Source organism: Ipomoea nil, unplaced genomic scaffold (assembly GCF_001879475.1).
Source record: "Ipomoea nil cultivar Tokyo-kokei standard unplaced genomic scaffold, Asagao_1.1 scaffold2942, whole genome shotgun sequence".
NCBI lineage: Eukaryota > Viridiplantae > Streptophyta > Magnoliopsida > Solanales > Convolvulaceae > Ipomoea > Ipomoea nil.
Genome location: NW_017619370.1, coordinates 1862654 through 1882797, shown reverse-complemented (window position 1 = coordinate 1882797; position 20144 = coordinate 1862654). Strand labels below are relative to the sequence as shown.

The 20144-nt window shown below is 35.0% G+C and overlaps 1 long non-coding RNA gene across 1 annotated transcript; it reads left to right on the top strand.

The window, feature by feature from the left end:
• The first annotated feature begins 13963 nt into the window (after positions 1-13963).
• Positions 13964-16573, top strand: LOC109162490. Its single transcript, XR_002051102.1, has 4 exons — positions 13964-14225; positions 14533-14625; positions 15810-15901; positions 16172-16573. It is a non-coding gene; the product is annotated as an uncharacterized LOC109162490 (long non-coding RNA).
• Positions 16574-20144: the final 3571 nt, after the last annotated feature.

The following is a 20144-nucleotide window of genomic DNA, read 5'->3' as shown; positions in this document are numbered from 1 at the left end:
CAATGATACATTAGTTTTCAAAGCCTTGAGACCAATCGAAAGTAGACAATCTTGAAGACGTTTGAACCATGCATGTGGTGTTTGCTTCAAACCATTTAGAGACTTTTATAGTTAACATGAATAGGAAATTTGTTGTCGATAAACATTGGTAGTTGTTTCATGTAAACATTCACTACAAGGAAAATCACGATTCGCGACGAAAGAATTCCGTAGGCTCCAGGCTTGTTGCATTTTATTTCGCAACGAAAACAATCCGTCATGAGCTGCGGCGACGAAAAAGGCAATGGAATTTTCCATCGCAATATAGGCAACAAAAATCATTACGTCGCGATTTAGGCGACAGAAATGTTTCCTTCCGTCACCATCGCTTGAGAAAATATTCCGTCACAAAACTCATATTTCATTGTCAATTTCCGCATGAAATATAACAATGGAAATAATTGTCGTCGCAATTCCGTCGCAAAACTTTCCATTGCAAATTTCGTCTTTCCTCACAAAATCCCGTCACCAATTTCATCGTCATATTGATGTCGAATATTCTGTTTCTAAAATCATATTTTGTTGCGATATTGCTAAATACTTATTTTTTTATATTTTGATAATTATTACTAGAGTAAAAGACAATTTTGGTCCTAGATTTGTAGTGGCACAGACAATTTTAGTCCTTCATAAAAAAATCAATTTGTGGACACTCTTATTGTGACGAGGACAATTTTAGTCCTCCGTCTATATTTCTGTTACATGGCCGTTTGAGGGGAGGGCAATTGCGTCAATTCACCCTATCTTCTTCTCCAACCTTCAATTCTCTATAAGTCTCTTGTTGTACTATGGACCAATGCACAATTTGCAGCCATACTTCATCTCCACAGACTGCAATTTAAGACGCACCAAAACTAAATTACTTCATAGGATGCTCTTGGATAGTTCCTGGATAGTTCCTTCGCAATGTCAAGGGGCGTTGTATTCCATTTCTTCCCCTCCTTCACTGACCCATTCGGTAACTCGATCCTTGGAAATGAGAAAATGTCAATTGAATGAAATCATAAACGGAAAAACAAGCATCATAATGCATTTTCTATGTGAAAGCATCAGTGGATAATAGCAGGTACTTTACTTGATGGGATTAGGAGAGAGAGAGAAAGGCGCTGCATTTGCTGCTGAGATTTGATGGATTCGAAGAGAGAAATTCGCTTAGGAGTCACGCTTTGGAGATAAGCATCGTCTTTGGGGTGCTCCAGCGCGGAGTTGTTGGCGGCAGAGCTTTTGTCGGGCTTGCCCATTTGAGATGGCCGGAGAGAGAAGCGACGAATGAAGATGGAGTTAGACAGCGATGGATGACAGAAAGAGATGAGGCGCCACAAGAGCTTCGGGGTTGTGCATACCATAAATCAAGCAAAGCCAGCCGATATGAGAAGGTATGGGTTTTAGAAGGTGAGTGAGGGTTTTGATTTGGCAGGTCGAGATTCCAATTGTGCTCAGAGAATTGAAGGTTGGAGAAGAAGATAGGGCAAATTGATGCAATTGTCCTCCTCTCAAACGGCCATCTAACAGAAATATAGACGGAGGATGAAAATTGTCCTCGTCACAATAAAAGTGTCCACAAATTGTCTGATTTTTTTATGGAGGACTAAAATTGTCTGCGCCACTATAAGTCTAGGACCAAAATTGTCTTTTACTCTTATTATTATTTTGTCAAAATTCAAATGTTAATATATAATTATATTTATAAACAAAAACACTATTAAAACTAAAATACAATATAATTTGGAATATAAAAGTAATACTACTTTATAGTTCAAAAAACTTAGGGACCGTTTACTAATTGGAAATTTCTGGAAACTGGAAAATAGAAAACAGAAGACATGTTTACTAGCACAGTTTTCCATTTTGAAGACTGAAAATAATTTTCCTGTTTTCTAGAAAATTGGAACACTCTTAAAAACTGTTTTCTAAATGGAAAACAGAATAATCTATCATCTATTTAGTTATATGTCACTATAACCACATTACTATGATTACATTCATTATCATCTTATTTTACTTAATACTCTCTTCTATCTTTTTTTACTTACTTTACTTATTTAAACATAACTTATTTGCTTACACTTTAAAGTTAGACATTATTTACATTATAAAAATTAAGAATTAAACTCTATATAATGTTTTAGATGTTGATTGAACTCAATTGATTATTAGTTCGAATATTTTTAATTATGTTACATCATAATACAAGTTCGGTCCATATATCGGATATTGAAATCTCACATATATTAGAATTCAAAGTAAAAGTTATATACTCATATACATGTCATTTAAATGAATATATTCAAAAAATATTTTAAATATTAGCTCAAAAAATATTAATATTATCTAAACTAAATTTTAGGTGAACTTTGTAGGTTATTGGTTTAGATATATATATTTTTGTTATTACGTTATATGCAGTTATAAATTTTGTCCAGTTATCAAATGTAAAAATCTTACATATATTAGACTTAAAAGTAAAAAAAAAAATTAAATTTATTTCATTTAAACTGAACATATGTAAAAATATTTTAAATATAAGATTTAAAAATCACTCGAAATTAAACTTGTGTTAATTTTATAACGTTAATCTAAAAAAAATGAAAAAATAAGTGTTAGTAAACAAGTTTTCTAAATAGAAAACAGAGAATGAAAACTGAAAAATTAGAAAACAGAAAATAGAGAACAGTTTTCTGTTAGTAAACGGAACCTTAATATCTATCTATATCTATACTATATATAAAAATAAAATCCTCCATTTTAACTTTCCGCCCAAAACAGTCATATACTATTAATGTTTGCGTAATATTGTAAAATAATGTAATACAATTCCTAATATAATATAGTGTTTCTTACTTTCCTATTCGTAGTATAATTATACATAAAAATTTTGATTCGTAATACAATACAACAATATTAAAATTCTTATTTCTATTCAACAATATTATTCAGTCACTACTCCAATCTATACTATTATAAAAAAAAAAAGTCCAAATAATAATAATAATAATAATAATAATAATAATAAAAATCTATACTATTAATAAAATAAAATCCTCCATTTTAACTTCTCGCCCAAAACAATCCTATACTATTAAGGTTTGCGTAATATTGTAAAATAGTGTAATACAATTTCTAATAGAATATATTGTTTCCTACTTTTCTATTCTTACTACAATTCTACATTAAAATTCCTATTTGTAATACTATACAACAATATTAAAATTCATATTCTTATTCAACAATTATTCTTCTCCCAAATACTGCCCACTAAACCATTGAACTAAGCCCGTGCGGGCTCAACAATATTATTCGGTCACTACTCCAATCTATACTATTATTAAAAAAAAAATAGTATGATTAATACTAATAATAATCAGTAAAAAACTTAGCAGTATAAAATGAAAATAAAAACTGATCCATAATTCAATGAAAATGGAAAAAGAAATGTAATTCACTTATTAATACTAATAATAATCAGTAAAAGGTTAGCCGTAAAAAAAATAAAAATTTAAAAAAGATCCATAATTCACTGATTAATGGAAAATGAAACGAAATTCAGTCAATTCACTCATTAATGAAAGATGAAAATCGTACCAAAAATTACTAATTAAGGTAAGTGTACAAATGATACACATTTATATACATAGTATGTTGGCTAAATTATTTGACAAAAACCTAGAATGAGTTTATTTATTATTTCTTTGTCTTTTGGTTGGTCCGTCATACTGGCTCATGCAGCGGTCCAAAGCGTTAATTTTCACCTATTATGTGGCGTGGCTTGAGCTAGTTTTAAGCTTGGAATTTTTGAATATGTGGACAGCGTTTATTAAGGATCTTTTGGCAGTTTGTGTTTAGCAAGAATGGTTATATTGTTTTGGTATAAAAAGGCACAAGGTTATGTTCATGCGACATGTGTTGAGGCTAATATTTGAGAACACAACAACCTTTTAATCATTACTTGGTTGATTGAAATCTGCACAAGACATTTGTGATGTATTACGGTAACGGCATAGAGTGAAGATGGAGATGGCATGCACGTACCTCAATTTTGGATGTTGTTGAAGATTGAGTTGGTTAATGTGGCTGAGGCCTATTGTATTCAACCCCTTGTAATCTTTGTGAACATCTAGTGGATTGGGCTGATGTGAGTTACCCTGCAAACATAGGAGTTTAGCTCTGAACTACGTAATCAATTGTAATTACTTAGAAACCATCTTCCTAGCCAGAGTATTCAAGAATGATGACTCTTTCGTGCTACTAACAAATTGTAATTAAACCCTTTGATATATGCTTATTATTTTTATACAAATAATTTTAGTACATGACTCAATTATCTAAATTATGTGACAACAATATATATGCATGTCATGTTTAATTTTGAGAGAATAAATAATCTCCACTAATAAATTAAACATGGGTATGATAAAAGGTGTGTTCCTCAATTATCTTAACATAAGCAATTTCTAATCTCAAATTGAAAGGAAAACCGTACCATATATAATGTTTACGTACAACTTCAAGCTCAAGAAATACATGTCTACACACAGACATAATAACATGCGATATTGACCATCAAGATTAACCATTTATATCTGGGACGCTAAATATAAATAATATAATGATCTTGTTATTTCAATTCTTCAAAAGCAACATGCGACAAAGGATAATTATATAAGAAATGATAACCACATATATCATCATAACTATAATTGCTTGCACTTAAAATTCAAAAGCACAAAACCACATAAATTAATGGAAATATATGTGGTATATTAAATATTACCGTAAATATATTAAGGACTAAGACATAATATATACAGAATATTAATAATCTTGTGTGCCTAAATGCATGTAGCTCTTTACTGTTATAAACATATTTAGTGGACATCATTTGTAACGGATGTAACGGATGCTTTGATTGCTCATTATGTATATTTATTTATATTCTTTGTAATGGACACACTATATATCATGGTGTGGAGATGAATGAAAAGAGGATCCTGACCTTTCCCTCTCCACTCTCTGTCTTTTTCTGTTTAACACGTTATCAGCAGATGATGCTCTAACCATCATCGGTGAACAGCCGATAGTGAATCCCGCAAACTCCATGTCTGTCCAGACCGGTGGTCTAGTTGTTTATAGAAGGAATAATGATAAGCGCAGAAGACAAGGTTTGCTTCGATCTCCAAAACCAGTGCCGCTTTCGCCGTCTCTACTCGTCGCAACGCTAGGTACTCCGTCTTGCACGACTGACTAAATGACGCCGCGTCGATAGCGATCGGAGGGGAAGACAACAACATCGTCACCAGGAACCAGTTCCGCCGCCGCCGCCTGGACGCCGTCGCCATCGATCGTGACAAAGTTCGATCTCTGGGATTTGGGCTGATGGTGGGGATGGCCTCAGATCATTGTCGAGAGCGAACGGCGACAACAACGACTATTGCTACCGCCTCTCCTCCTCGAACCTCCGTCCCGCCATGGCGCTATTAGCGCCGACGTTTTCTGATTGCTCAATCGCGGCTGTTCGACGGATAATTGGATTTTCCGGACTAGTTTATTTATTATTAAATGAATTTCTATTTTTCTTCCTGATGTTAGAATTCCTGGTGAAAGAGCTCCACTGGTCTCAACTAAGAGAGATGGAAGCAGTTTAGATTACAACAGTTATTTGGAAGCAAAGGGGGATGCTGATATATTTTTTCCAACCGATTTTTGACTCTTGGAATGCATGGACCATTATCATGTTCATAGACCATCATTTTCTTCTCTTGATGCTGCAATATATGATTATGCATATGGGGATGCCGGAAACTCCCCTTCATACTCCCCACGAAAGCCCCTTCTATTTACACTTTGATATCAGAAGTAAAAATGCAGCTTCATTATACAGAACATGTTCTTTGTAGAACTGATATTGCTTCTTGATGAGCATGCATATTATTGAGCTTATATTTTGCATTTTTGAAATTAGAATCCAATATGGCTGCAAAATTGAATTTGTCTTGATATGTTCTCTCTGGACATTTTATATATATAGTTAACTATACTTTGCATCAGACCTTGCTACCAAGGCTACATATACTTGCCAAGAAACTATAGGGTTTATTGGTGGCAAACTTATTTCAGTGGCTTTTTCACACCGAGTCAATTGCATTATGGCATATTTGTTTTTTTTTGTCCTGCTATATTTTCATAAGTATAGATGTGGACTTGGGAGCATGTAATTTCCATAATGCCAAATCATCTCTAATTTCTATTAGATGTGCTAATTGATATGAATGGATTTATTTAGTGTTTTAGGCATAACAATATTTAATGCCTTACGCTGTATGTCCACAAAGTTTTTTTTTTTGAGTATTTGGTTAAAATGCACATCTGCGAAATAGCTAACTCATTCCAAGCAATATGAGGCCCTCATATCATAAAGGATCTGGGGAAGAAAATATGCAGGTATTGCAACCTTACCTTTAAGTGAGGTAAATGTTAAATACTTGGTTTGCTTTTTTCTAATGCTATGCTACTCTCTAAAAGTCAAAATTGACTCACATCATGTTGGTTTGCCTGAAGCAAACAAATTGTGATTTTTTTTTACACATAGTAATCACTGTCTGAAAATTCTGACCGGCGCAGTTTGAAAATGAAATTCGTGAAAAATACTTCTTGAACTCCTTTCGGTATGGAATTTTTTCTGGAGAACCTAGACTCATGGTATTTGATGTCTGTAAAAAGATTTTGTTAAAAATATGCTTTGGTTATTCCAGAAAAATTTGTAAAGTTTTGGCAGTGTGCTGCCAATTATTTTCTGCCTGGAGCAATGTTGGGAAACATTTTGGGAAAAATACTTTTAGACCTTGGATTGGCATAAAAATTTTTATGTACGTTCTAGACTTGCTGAACTACATATCTGCAAAACTTTGTGTCAAAATGTATTACAGTTTTTCCCCAGAAAATTCTGCAATCCAGGTCAAAATTCTGAAATTTTCTGCCAAGTTTCAGTTTAGCTTGTATATCTTGCTGTTTTGTGATGTTTTCATACTTGTATGAAACTATGAGATAAAATGAGAGCTTGCTTGGAAAAGTGCTGTTTTTTGACTCCCCGAAATAGGAATGAATGGGCCCGACAGCGAACATGTGCTCGTTATCCTTTGGCGAATGGTACTTCTCTGATCTCATTTTATTTTCTAATTTATGAATTAATAGAATTTCTTTTTTCATGTCATGCATTATGTGTACCACACATGATACTTTTTATTAAAATGAATGTGCATGACTCAATTGAGATTTTGGTGTCCAAGACATAAGGGAGAATTATATCACATATTGAATATGCTTATCTTTAATTGATAATATTTAGCCTATAATCTTTTGATTAGGCTTATATAAGAGAATTTGTTATTTCTCTTGTTGGAAATTAATTATTTGCTATAGGCCATAGCTATTGTGATTTATCACGCAACATATAAGTGAGACAATAGCATGAATTCTTAATATGGTTTTCATTGTTAGGTTGCACCTGTCGTTGCTAAACCTTAATTTGATCTTGTGATATCGATTAGATGATACGAGTCTAAACATTGTGAAATATAGCATAAATATTGGATATAGTTTTGCCCAGAAGGCAAACTAAGAACGTTAATTTATCTGTCACTCGTTATCTTGAATGACATTTATGATAGTTACATTGTACTCCAGTAGTAGTACATGACAAATTACACTAAGTGTTTTGAATGTCATTGATTTTTTGTTGAAAGATATCAAAAACTTAGTTTCCTTTTGCGAGAACATACTTTCTGAGTTTTGAATCTTCCCTACTTGACAATGTGTTTGGTCATTGGGCATTTTTTTTAAAAAAGGTCTGAAAGATTCCGAATATGAATTAATCTTTGAGTGACTAATGACTCACGACTCGTGAATGAAGTCTGCGGCTTCTATTTGTAATGCAATGCTACTATGCAAAAATGTTATGTGCTTCACAGCTAAAAGTGAGTCACACCATGTTGGTTTGCCTGAAGCAAATAAATTGCTAATATTTTGCGTTTAATCTCCCTAAGATTGTCGAATGTTTCAATCATTTTGTTCAATGTGTATGCTTACCCTATCTGATTTTATATGCCACATGTGTAAATTTCATATACATTTGACAACTTATTATGTTGTGATAATCTTTACATTTTTAGAGACCCATTTTTTTAATTATGGCATGACCAATTGGGTCTCTTAGGGCAAACATAATGAGTTAGATATTACAATAATTTCTTATCCACATGAGTACTTTATAGAGCATGTGTGAAGGAAAAAATTAATGAATTATATGTTTTGGGGATATACTTTTGTTTTAAATCCAAATCTAACTCACTGCATATCACAAACCAACCCCTCAAGGATTGTTATGCCTAGTACATGGTTTCAAAATAAACATTTCCCTATCTGCGTTATTATTTATAGTGCGCAGTCTATTTCAAATATATCACCACCACAACGTACCTCTAAAAAGGCTACCAAAGAAGCCTCTGTCTCTTGATTAGCTAATACCAAGAGCACATGATAGGAGACCAATACATACCCTTAGGTACGCTGACTGCATACTTAATTAATGAAGATTGTTTCTCGGCATTAGGGGGAGATAAGAGTTCAAATTTAATAGAATGCCAAGAAATTTCATAGAATGGAAATATCTTCATTATTTAAATCCATGTACTAGTTAGACTGAACTGGAAGATAATCTATTTGCGATATTAGCATATAATCTGCCAAATACATATATTGATCATACTGATCATAAAAGAGTGACTAGGTCCCATATACTTTCCCCAACTTGGACCAAATATATCGAAACTCCTTGATACCAGAAGTATAGGAGATCCATCGGTGTAAGAAATAAGAATCATTATACTAGATCTAGTATAAAAATATTGTCACTCTTGAAATAGCATTGAATAATTTAGTCCTGAAGACGCTCGTCCAGATGACGAGAAACCCTAGTCAATTTATAGGTGCACCAAACAAACACAATACTAGGGATGCGGAACGACCAGATCAAAATATCTTTGGGAAATGTATAGAATCTGGTTGTTTTAGAAATTGCCATTACTTTTACAAATATGGGAGACATTTATAAAAATGTTATAGTTGTCGACAACACAATTGCCATTACAAATTGCTCCGTTATATAATAATAATCTGGATCCAGAGTTAGGCACCGGAAGTGCCATGACTATTTAACGTATAAAGGAGCAATTAAGGCATAGCTCGACTCGCTAAAATGGATAATTCTCTTTATAATAATACACCATTTGAGCGTTAACCCTGAAGGTTACATATGGCTGTGTGCATGAAAGAGAAATAAGAATAATGAGGTGATGAAGCGAGTTTGTAGCCTATGGGTTCGCGCAGAGACCCTTAATTAATTTTTTAATCAAATATACTCTCCCACGGGGTAAATGGCATTAAGTTCCGCTACATAATACAATTGGCAGAATAATAAATTTAGATATGCAGTTAAATTTATTTTGAGAAATCCTGGATGGATTCATAATTCTCGAAATGAGGATTTATTTAAGTATTATTACGTGTCATTATTTACTCTTTAAAGGGTTGCGAATGGAGTTAATATCCTCATTGAAGGAATAATATGTACCATTGTGTGCTCGATAAAGGGTTGATAATGAACTTATTTATTATTTATTATCTCAGTCAAGATTGATGGTGTAAACATCAATGAAATATATAAAGAGCTTGATAATGTCAGTTCATGTTTAAAGACTGAGACATTTGAAATAAAAAGCTTGTGAAAGCTATAAGTATTATCTCGACTTGAAGATCGAGTTTTTCTTTGAAGATTTTTTTTATATACACCAGTCAGCCTACATCTAAAAATGCTTTTTCACATGTCTATATCCATATAAGTGTCATGTTTTTATCAAACTAAAGGTTGCCTAATAATCTCTTGAAGCAGATAAGGAACCTTTTTGGACTCGAAGTCCCTTACTTCATTATCGTTGGAGCACCATTGTAGAACCAGAAGTTCCATAATCGCAACATATTTGCGATTAAATTGCTAGCAAAATCTAGTGTTCCCTTACAAATGAAGTACTTGAATAATGATTAAACATATCCTCCGGTATCTTCGAGATACAAAGACATGACATTTATGTAATAAACCATGATACGGTTTTAATAGGTTACTTGGGTACTGGCTGTTTTGTTTGATCCCTACAATGCCAAGTTCAAACTGGTTATACAATGAATTTCCCTAAATGTTCAAAATGAGGACAATAACACTTGTGTTGCACAAATGTTATATGAGCTCTAGAAGAGCCATAAGATTATTAGATATTTACTCTAGTGACAATCCAGAAGATTTGTCCAATCCATTTCTTCAAATTTTTGAAATATATGTAGAACTTGAAGATTGTTATCTTCAGGGGGAGACAGGAAGTACATTTACTCGAATCAATCCGGAAGATTGAATGTAAAATCCTGAAGATTAAGTCATAAAAGACTAACAGTTGCGCATTATTTGCAACACATAAATACATCAATATCATGTACTCTTTTCCTCACTAGTTTTCTCCCATTGGGTTTTTCTAGTGTGGTTTTTAACGAGGCATGAGTATGATATATGAATGTAAATGGGGAAAAGTTGCAAAATAATTGCTTAAGTAGACAAACCCCAAAATCCTGAAGATTATGCCGATTGTGCCCTGAAGGCTTATGGTTGTACTCTTTTTCCCTTAGCTAAGTTTTTCCCACAGGGTTTTCTTAAGTTAAGGTTTTTAATGAGGCGACCAATACAATATATGTTTTTACATATATCATGTACTCTTTTCTTCAACTAGGTTTTTCCCACGTGGTTTTCCTAGTGAAGTTTTTAATGAGGCATGAATATATTTTCTATTGTACATTTTCTTGTCTAGGTTTTTTCCACAGGGTTTTCCTAGCAAGTTTTTATCAAAGCAAGATTGTGGACAAATAATGTCCAAGGGGAGTGTTATAAACATATTTAGTGGACATCATTTGTAACGGATGTAACGGATGCTTTGATTGCTCATTATGTATATTTATTTATATTCTTTGTAATGGACACACTATATATCATGGTGTGGAGATGAATGAAAAGAGGATCCTGACCTTTCCCTCTCCACTCTCTGTCTTTTTCTGTTTAACATTTACCTCTTAATTATGCCATGTAGTGCACACCCAAGATAACCAAAAGATAAAATATAATTTAGTGGTGATGCATGCATGCATTGCTGACACCCATTAAATGAATAATCACACATGCACATTAAAGCGATAATACTTAGCTCAAGGAAGAGGCCAGCATTAGACACATTGTAACACCCCCTAATTTTTAAAGCGATTAAAAGCTTATATAAATAACACAATCTACCATTAATCATCCCAAACAGAGCATAAACTAAACACAATTGTCGGGGTGCTATGCCACATCTAGGTTTGAGAACCTAGATGCACATGCTAAACTAACTAAACAAGGTATAAACTATAATTAATATTCGTTTACACAATTCAAGGCTCACAGGCCGTCTAACTACCACTAAGTTAGATCGACGAACCGTCTAACGCGCTCCTTAGCTAAAGACTGTCACCTGAAAAACACATCGTAGCAACCGTCAACGAATAATGCTGAATAACCCAACCCACGCGTTGAGTAAAATAAATATAAATATCGAAAATCATTTTGAAACTGGAATACATATATAGTCTAAGCAACACTAGTCTTAAACCAAGATCAAGACTTGAGACACAACAATGGACTCGACATTATAGAACAATCATAAAGACTACCATGCATCCTAAGAACACGATACAAGACATAATAGATAAATAAGCTCATAAAAAGCAAATAGATGCAACAATGGGATTCAAGGACAATCAATTAGCAAGTAGTCATCAAGCACACAATCCATCTTCCAACCTTATACCAAGTTCCAACCTTTTCACTCCACTCCATCCTTATTTCAGTTCCAACCTGTACCTCCAGGCCACCCTTATCCCTCCTTCCTTATTCCTCCGGAACAACTACATGCCCCACTCCGTAACCACCAACAAGTCCACCAACATGGTAGCACTGAAGAGTCATTCGCATGGTCCATACCTCTAGTACCAATACCAAGGGGTTAGCGCATATAGCTCTAACATGACACCGCGGCGCTTATACCCTGACCCAAGCCTTTAGCCAGCAAGTCTAAGGGGTGGTCCGTGCCTTTATCACGATAACCGAGCACTCGTTGTGCTATCCGCCAACAATTCATTTCCACCAATCACAATCTCATCATCATCAGTCACATCGATCATTGCGCAATGACCACGATACCCATCATCATTCAATCAATCAACATATAATCAATCAATAACAATCAAGACATAATAACAATAATATGCACTACACATAAATTCCTATGATGGTACTCAAAACATCAAACAGGGAAAAATACCATGCCATTCCAACGGGTGGGCGGTGGGTGGTCTTTTTTCCGCCACCCGCCAATGGCGACACTGTTCGAGCGGGTGCCCGGCGGGCAGTCGCCTGCCCGCCGGCTGCCCGCTGGAACTAGGCAGCGGGTAGGTGGTGGGGATTCGTCCCCCCACTGGTACTAAGGTAGAAATCCGGTTTCGGGGTTCGCCCGTGGAACTCAAAACCATGTCCAAACACATTCCAACACGTAACAACAACATCACGGATTCAATTAACGAAGATTAGACCAAGAATCATTCCAATTACGTTTTAACACGATTTCCAAACATGCCAAGACTCGATATCAATCACATAACGATTTAGGAGCATCCGGAACCACAAGAATACCAAGAAATCTATATGCAAAGCCTTAAAAACAAGTCCTAGGCTAGACTCAACACCCGATCATGCATAAACCCACCCAAGTATACCAAGAACATCACATCAACAAGATTCACGGTATAAACCCTAAGGACAAACTCTAGACATAATTAAAATACAAGATTACACATATGGTCAATCACAACATCAAGATCACCAAGATTATCAAATAAATACAATATAATTCATAGGCAAAGCTCTATCAAGACTCAATCACAGAATCACACATCAAAGGAGCCAATAATCAAGATATAGCAAGGAAAATAGGTTTTGTAAGACATGAGTTACCTCTTAGCCCTAATCAATATCCTTGGCTACTAAGGTTTTTCTCTAAGATTCTTCTCCCAATTGATCTTCCTAGGCTTCGCTAGTACAGATTTGACTTAAAAAATTAGACTATTAGCATCTGTTATATGAAAAAGAGATACTGAAAGAGGTACGGTGGCAATCTTGTAATTTGTAGATAACAATTAGCAACAGTTGTATTAATACGATTGACTAAAAAAGTGGAGCGGGCACTTAGGAAATAAATAAAAATAAAACCCTAGACGTAGAATTAATTTCACTTTTGGTCCCACGACTTTTGAGTTCTTATCACTTTTGGTGCACAACTTTAAATTTTTTCAATTTTGGTGCATAACTTAGTTATTTTTATCAGTTTTGGTCCTTCCAGCCAAATTGACGGTAAAATATTTCCAGATTTTATATTTTAGGGGCAACATCGTCATCTCATGGAAAGATCTTCAATATTTAAATAAAAGAAAAATCATATTAAGAGTAAAAGAAGAGTTTGTCAATCGTCGAAACTATAAATCCCCATAGATCTGTTTGGTTTCTTCCTGTCTTCTCCATTATTCTCATCATCAAACACCTATAGATATGATTTTACAGTGATTTTGGGATGACGATTTTACCCCTAAAAATATAAAATCCAGCAACATTTCGCTGTCAATTTGGCCGAAAGGACCAAAACTGATAAAAATAACAAAGTTAGGCACCAAAATTAAAAAATTTTAAAGTTGTGCACCAAAAGTGATAGAACATCAAAAGTCGTGGGACCAAAAGTGAAATTAATTCCCTAGACGTACCCTCCAAACACAGATCTAAGCTCTTCTCTATCTCTAAGCTCTGGCAATTGACGACGGCGGCAAGTTGGACTCCTCTCTCAGATCGACGAAGGCGGGTATCTCCAGACTCCAGCGATCGATGACGACGATGGCTTGAAATCCTCTCTCTATAGTCTACGAAAGTGGCATCAGCAGCGGCAGTGTTTGATGGAAATATTGGCGGCGTGAGCAGCGGCGACGGCACCAGCTCCGGCGTTGCTGCGCTTCCTCAGGTACGTGCGGTTGCTTTCTTTCATTTATTTAACTACTCAAATTGTAATTTCAGTTTTAAATTTAAAGTTTATATATGTCAATGTCGTTCGAGACTACAGATTGAAGATCGAGAAGGAGCTCTAACCATCTAAACATGTACTAGTGTTTTTTTATAATCTTGATTGAGTGTTCACTGGTGTTAGGTTTTGTTAATGCAATGCTATTTTCCATATCACTGGTGTGTGTGTGTGTGTGTTTTTTGTCTCTCTACGGTTGACTGGCCAATCCTCAGGGAGGGTTACTGGTTTCTCGGTTTGTTTGCTGCAGGTAATGTCATTGCTTCAACAAGGAAACATTAACAGAACCACAGATCCAGCTCGTGTCAACTAAACATCGTCATGCTGTTAGTCTTTATATGCTGTGAGTTATTTGTATTAAGAGAGCATGCTGCAACTAAACATTATCATGATATTGTATATGCTCTATTTCTTTCTTTTTCCTTTCCTCCCCCCCCCCCCCCCCCCCCCAAATTATTCTCTTTTTCTTTTTCTTTTGTAATTTTTCCCACTGAGCACCATCTAATTACTTTGGCATATCCTTCAATAGTGGTTTATGACACGATTTATTATTTATTTGTTTTTACAGGCTCAAAATTATGAGTTTGTTTCAATTTTCAATCTTGTGGATTATAAGTGTGTATGCCTTTTATTTCTATGCTTAAATTATGGATGAGTACATAGCTTAGGTTTTATTTGTCCCACATTACAAACTAATTGGAATTCAACATTTCTATTGTAAGAAGCAATATATCTGGTTTTTCAAAATTCTGCCCATTTTTTGCTTGTGATATAATAATGTGGTGTGAGGTGAATAAGCAATATTAATAATGTGCAGTAAGATGTTAGAATCTGCTGTCTTAGATCCTGCTGATAGACCAGGGTGACATTCCTTAACTGTAAGTAGGCTTGGATAAGTAATTGTTTCTAAATCACCATTATTTATCTATATTTATGGATTATTATGTATGGTTATTAGTTAATTAGGATATATTATTATTGATGAATGAATTGAATGTAATATTATTAGAATATATATATTATTATTGTCTCTAAATCACCTTTATTTATCTCTATTTTCAACAACCCTTTTGTTTTACTGAGAAATGGGAATTAAGCAGATAAAAAGAAAGAATGTTGTTGTAGTAATTTGTTTAGGTCCTGTTCAAGTTTAAAATTTCTCCCATTTTCATGGCGGTGTGCTTGTGTAAGTTAGTTCTCTTATGTTGATGTTGTATCCATTAGTTCTCTTATGCTAATGTTGTATCCATTAGTTCTTTTATGTATATTCAGAATAACCCAAGTACTCTGAGGTGTGAAATTTACTTACACAGATACAAAGGAGGGAAAACAGTATTCAATCATTTGAAAAGCTTCACCAAGTGAACTTATGGACCATTTATTATTCTATCTGTTTGTGTTTGGTCTCCCTTCTTTCACTTGATATTACTTGTAGGAGTTGAATATGTATTAGTACTTATCCCTTTACTGCAACATTCAGCTCCCATGAACTTCACTTTACCTGCTATGTTGATGTTTTGTCCCCAGCGGTCATTCTCGCCTTCAGAAATGGTTTGCTTCATGAACTCCTTCACTTGCACAAGAGTTAGAATTGCTTTAGGCACAACACATGCCATTAAGTAAGTTGTTCTTTTATCTTTCATGTAATTAGGGCTTTTAGATTCCATTCATGAGGATGGTGTAAATCTTCTTTATATCTTTGATTGCCTTTATATGATATGGATTTTAAATGAACATTGGATTCAAATACAGCAACTTGAGCAGGACCGCACAATCAGTATAAAATTTAATGTCATTCATGTTTTATTCATGTATAAAACATGTATGTTGCAAAGAATATGGAAGCAGACAAAATGAATGAATTAATTATCAATGAATTGAATTTGCAGGATGATAGAAGATGACAAGGTAATAGCAATAATGTGTGTTGATGACCCTGAGTTTTATCATTACAAGACTTTGGAGAGATAACTCAACACTGTTTTGGTGATATTATATATATAATGCCAGAAGTTTGCATATTTCATCTTCAATTGTCTGATGATGATTTTGCTTATGTTCAATTCTTTATTGCCCATCCTTCATTATTTGTGAATAGACAAGAATGAGAAAAAAAAAATCAGTGAAAGTGAGACTTAGCCTGCAAAAGAGGGGTTGTTGCTGCTATCTAAAAATTCATGTAAGTTGATCCAACTACCCCTACATCTACATGGCATATATATGAACATTCATGGTTTAATTTATTTATTTATTGTTTTATGTTTACTATTATTATGTAGTGTAGGCAAAGGAAAAGAAAAACAATGAAGGAAAGATTTTGATTATATAATATGTTTGCTATATATATATTACTTGAAATAACTTCTTAGTTCCAATTGGTTTTTTTTTTCTTTTTGGTTTGTTTACTTTTTACTCTTAAGAATGAAGGATAATATAACATTATTGATTGATGGATTGAATGAAAGAAAAACAGTGAAGGAAAGATTTTGATTATATAATATGTTTGCTATATATATATATATATATATATATATATATATATATATTACTTGAAATAACTTAGTTCCAATTGGTTTTTTTTTTTTTTGGTTTGTTTACATTTTACTCTTAAGAATGAAGGATAATATAACATTATTGATTGATAGATTGAATGAAATATTTTTGTTGGGGTATGAATGATTAAATAATTGGATTATGTTGATATAGGGTTGGAAAGGGATTTCACCATGATCATGAATAATCAAAAATTTATATTTATTTTTTTATAAAAAGTATATATAGGCGTCTGTTCCTTTGAAAGAACAGACGTCTAAGTATAATTTTTTTCATAAAGACGAAGAAGAGGCGTCAGTTCTTTTTAAAGTACGTACGCCTATAATTGACTTTAGGCGTCAACGAACAACCGACGCCTAAAGTGATACCTTTTAGCGTCTGTTGTACGACAGACGCCTATTGCCTTTCAAATAGACGCTGATGAACTGCTTTGTACTAGTGAAACTTGCTGGTGGGGGATTTCCTTGGCTGGATTACCTGAGACTATTTTCGAGTGAGAAGGAGGTGAGGAAGGGTACTATCTGCTTCCTAATCTTCTATTTTTATGTTTAAGGAAAACCTATTCAGAGTCTGAATAATAACGCCAACTTTCCTTATTCCCTATGGGTTTAAGGTTCCTAGTTCAGGCAAAGGTTCACGATTCATTGCGGACCGCCTGGATTTATTAAGAGAATTATAATTGGATTAAATCCCTCTTAATTATTTTAATTAACGGAATCAATTTAATAATTAATTTGGGCTTGAAGGCCGTAACACGGGGTGTTAATTACACCCTCCCTCCCTAACAGAAAGCTTCGTCTCCGGAGCTTAGACACGATGTGGTCGAACCTAACTCCTTAGCCTAAGGTCTAGTGTATGTTATCTTGCGCGAATAGTTCCGGGAAGCGTTCCCTCATGGTGCTTTCGAGTTCCCATGTCGCCTCCTCGGTTCCGTGATTGGACCAGAGGACTTTAACCATCTCTACAGTCTTTCGGCGGGTTTGTAACACCCCCGATTTTCATGCCATTTTAAACTTAAATAAGCAAGATAAAATAACCACAAAAACATAAAGCATAGCACATCGGAAGTCTACTATTAAAAACCGGGAAAAGTGAGTGTTATGCCACGTTCACACCAATGTGAACGCACAGACAAAAACTAACATCAATAATCTAATATGTTCAATAGAAGAGGCACACAGGCCCAAAACACAATCTAAACTGTCTAGGGAGTCTAATCTAGCCATGTCTAACGCGCTCGCCGACTACTCAGGACCTGAAAAAACACATAAAGAAATGGGACGACGCCCGATCAGCGAATAATGCTGGTAACCCATCAATACGCGTCAATAGCATATATATAGATAGTTTAATACAAAATCATTTTCGAAACGGAATACAGTATATATTAGTTCAAAATCATCAAGAGAGAAGTCAACTGCAAAGACTCTATTTCACTTTCAATAAGGACAAGGGAAATCAACATCCCAAGACAACATCAAGACACGAATAACAACAGAACACTCAACAACATACAAGATGTAATATACTGATCACAAAGCAGAAAACATCAAGACAAAGACAACAACAACAACAAGTATAAATCGAGGCATATTCTACTAGTCACAAAGTAGAATACCACTCGACATGCTTATCAGAAAAGATAGACAATCACACATTGGCAACACATGCCATCGTGACACTACATGTCACATGTTCCAACCTTATGCCCTGTTCCAACCTTATGCCTACCCCCGACCATATTACAGTTCCAACCATTATCTCTGAGAACCCCTGAACTTCTGAGTCCAACCTTATGCCTCCATGAACCCTCGTTCCCCTGCCAACAACCGCCAACAAGTAGTTCACGAGGGTACCGTTCATATCAATCACACCACCGCCAACAAGTGAGCCTGAAGTGCATGAGCCTGAAGCCCATAAAACTACTCCATAATATCATTTCGAGGCCACCACGAGGACCACTTCTGTACCTTGGTGATTAATGTCTCATTCCATTCATCGTGCAATCCAGGTACAGCCAACACACACATCATCATAGGAATCAATCAACGGATCACAATAAAGATATGAAACCATATTCAATCAAGGAAAGATTACAATCCGAAAACAACGATGATCAACACAAGTTATCATCCACAATAGGAAAGAACAAACCACACACGCTAGCATTTCAACATCAAACAAGCATGCTTATCAAACGGGTAAACCAAACATAGTTCCGAAGAACATACAAGACTCATCACGGTTCAACGAATCACAAGGTTGAACACTTAGCACGATTCAAGACACCAAAACCTACATGGATTCCTACCATATAGTTCTAGACATACGAAACATCAATAAGACACTCAAATAGTTCAACAAAAGAACATCGGAAAGTCAAAACATCAATTACCGAGTCAAAAGAATCACGGGAACAAATCGCCAAACAACCAACATCATTGTACCCCGCGGGTGGAGCCATGGGTGGACCCCCACCCGTGGTTCCGCCCGCGGGAACCACTTCCCAAAAGGCATGTACCCCGCGGGTGGGGCGGCGGGTGGACCCCTGCCCGCCATTCCGCCCGCGGGTACACTACTCTGTACCAAAATAATCCCTTCGGGGATTTTCAACACCAAGTCCAAATTCAAGCCCAAAACACCCAAAATCTCACAAAATACAACAATATGACTTGAACCAAAGGAATAGCCAAGCAATGGCATACAAGAATCCTAATAACAAGCTCTAGATATGCATTCTCACAAGACAATGCATCAAATCTCACATTTCATAGCAAAAATCACATGTAGAAGTCAAGAAATCATCATATAGGTAAGAAAATAAATTTTGTAAAGCATGGGTTACCTCTTGTAGTCTAAACCTTCACTTATTACACATTTACAAGCTTCTAACAAGGCTCTCCTTCAACCCCAACTTCAAGAACACACCAAAAGACAACAAAGATTTCATCTTTAGAAAAAGACACATTAAAAAGCACCAAAAACACTAAAGGACCAAAGATCTTACCCTCCTATATGCTCAAGAGTAAGAAAGGTGGAATCTTGGAGACCAACTCGGAAGATCTTGGAATGCCCAAACTTGGCTTAAAGAAGAAGCTAGCTAAATTCTAGTGAGAAGGACGAGCTCTTGTTTTGAGAGTGTTAGGGAAAGAATGAAAGATGACTCTAGGTTAGCTTGGGATACAAGCATAAGGTGAAAAGTCTTCTTTACCCTTACTAAAATGATAAAGTGTAAGGAGACAAGGGAACCATTCATGAAGCTTAGGGTACAACCCATTGACTTAGATTGACTAGTCAATTACTAGTCCT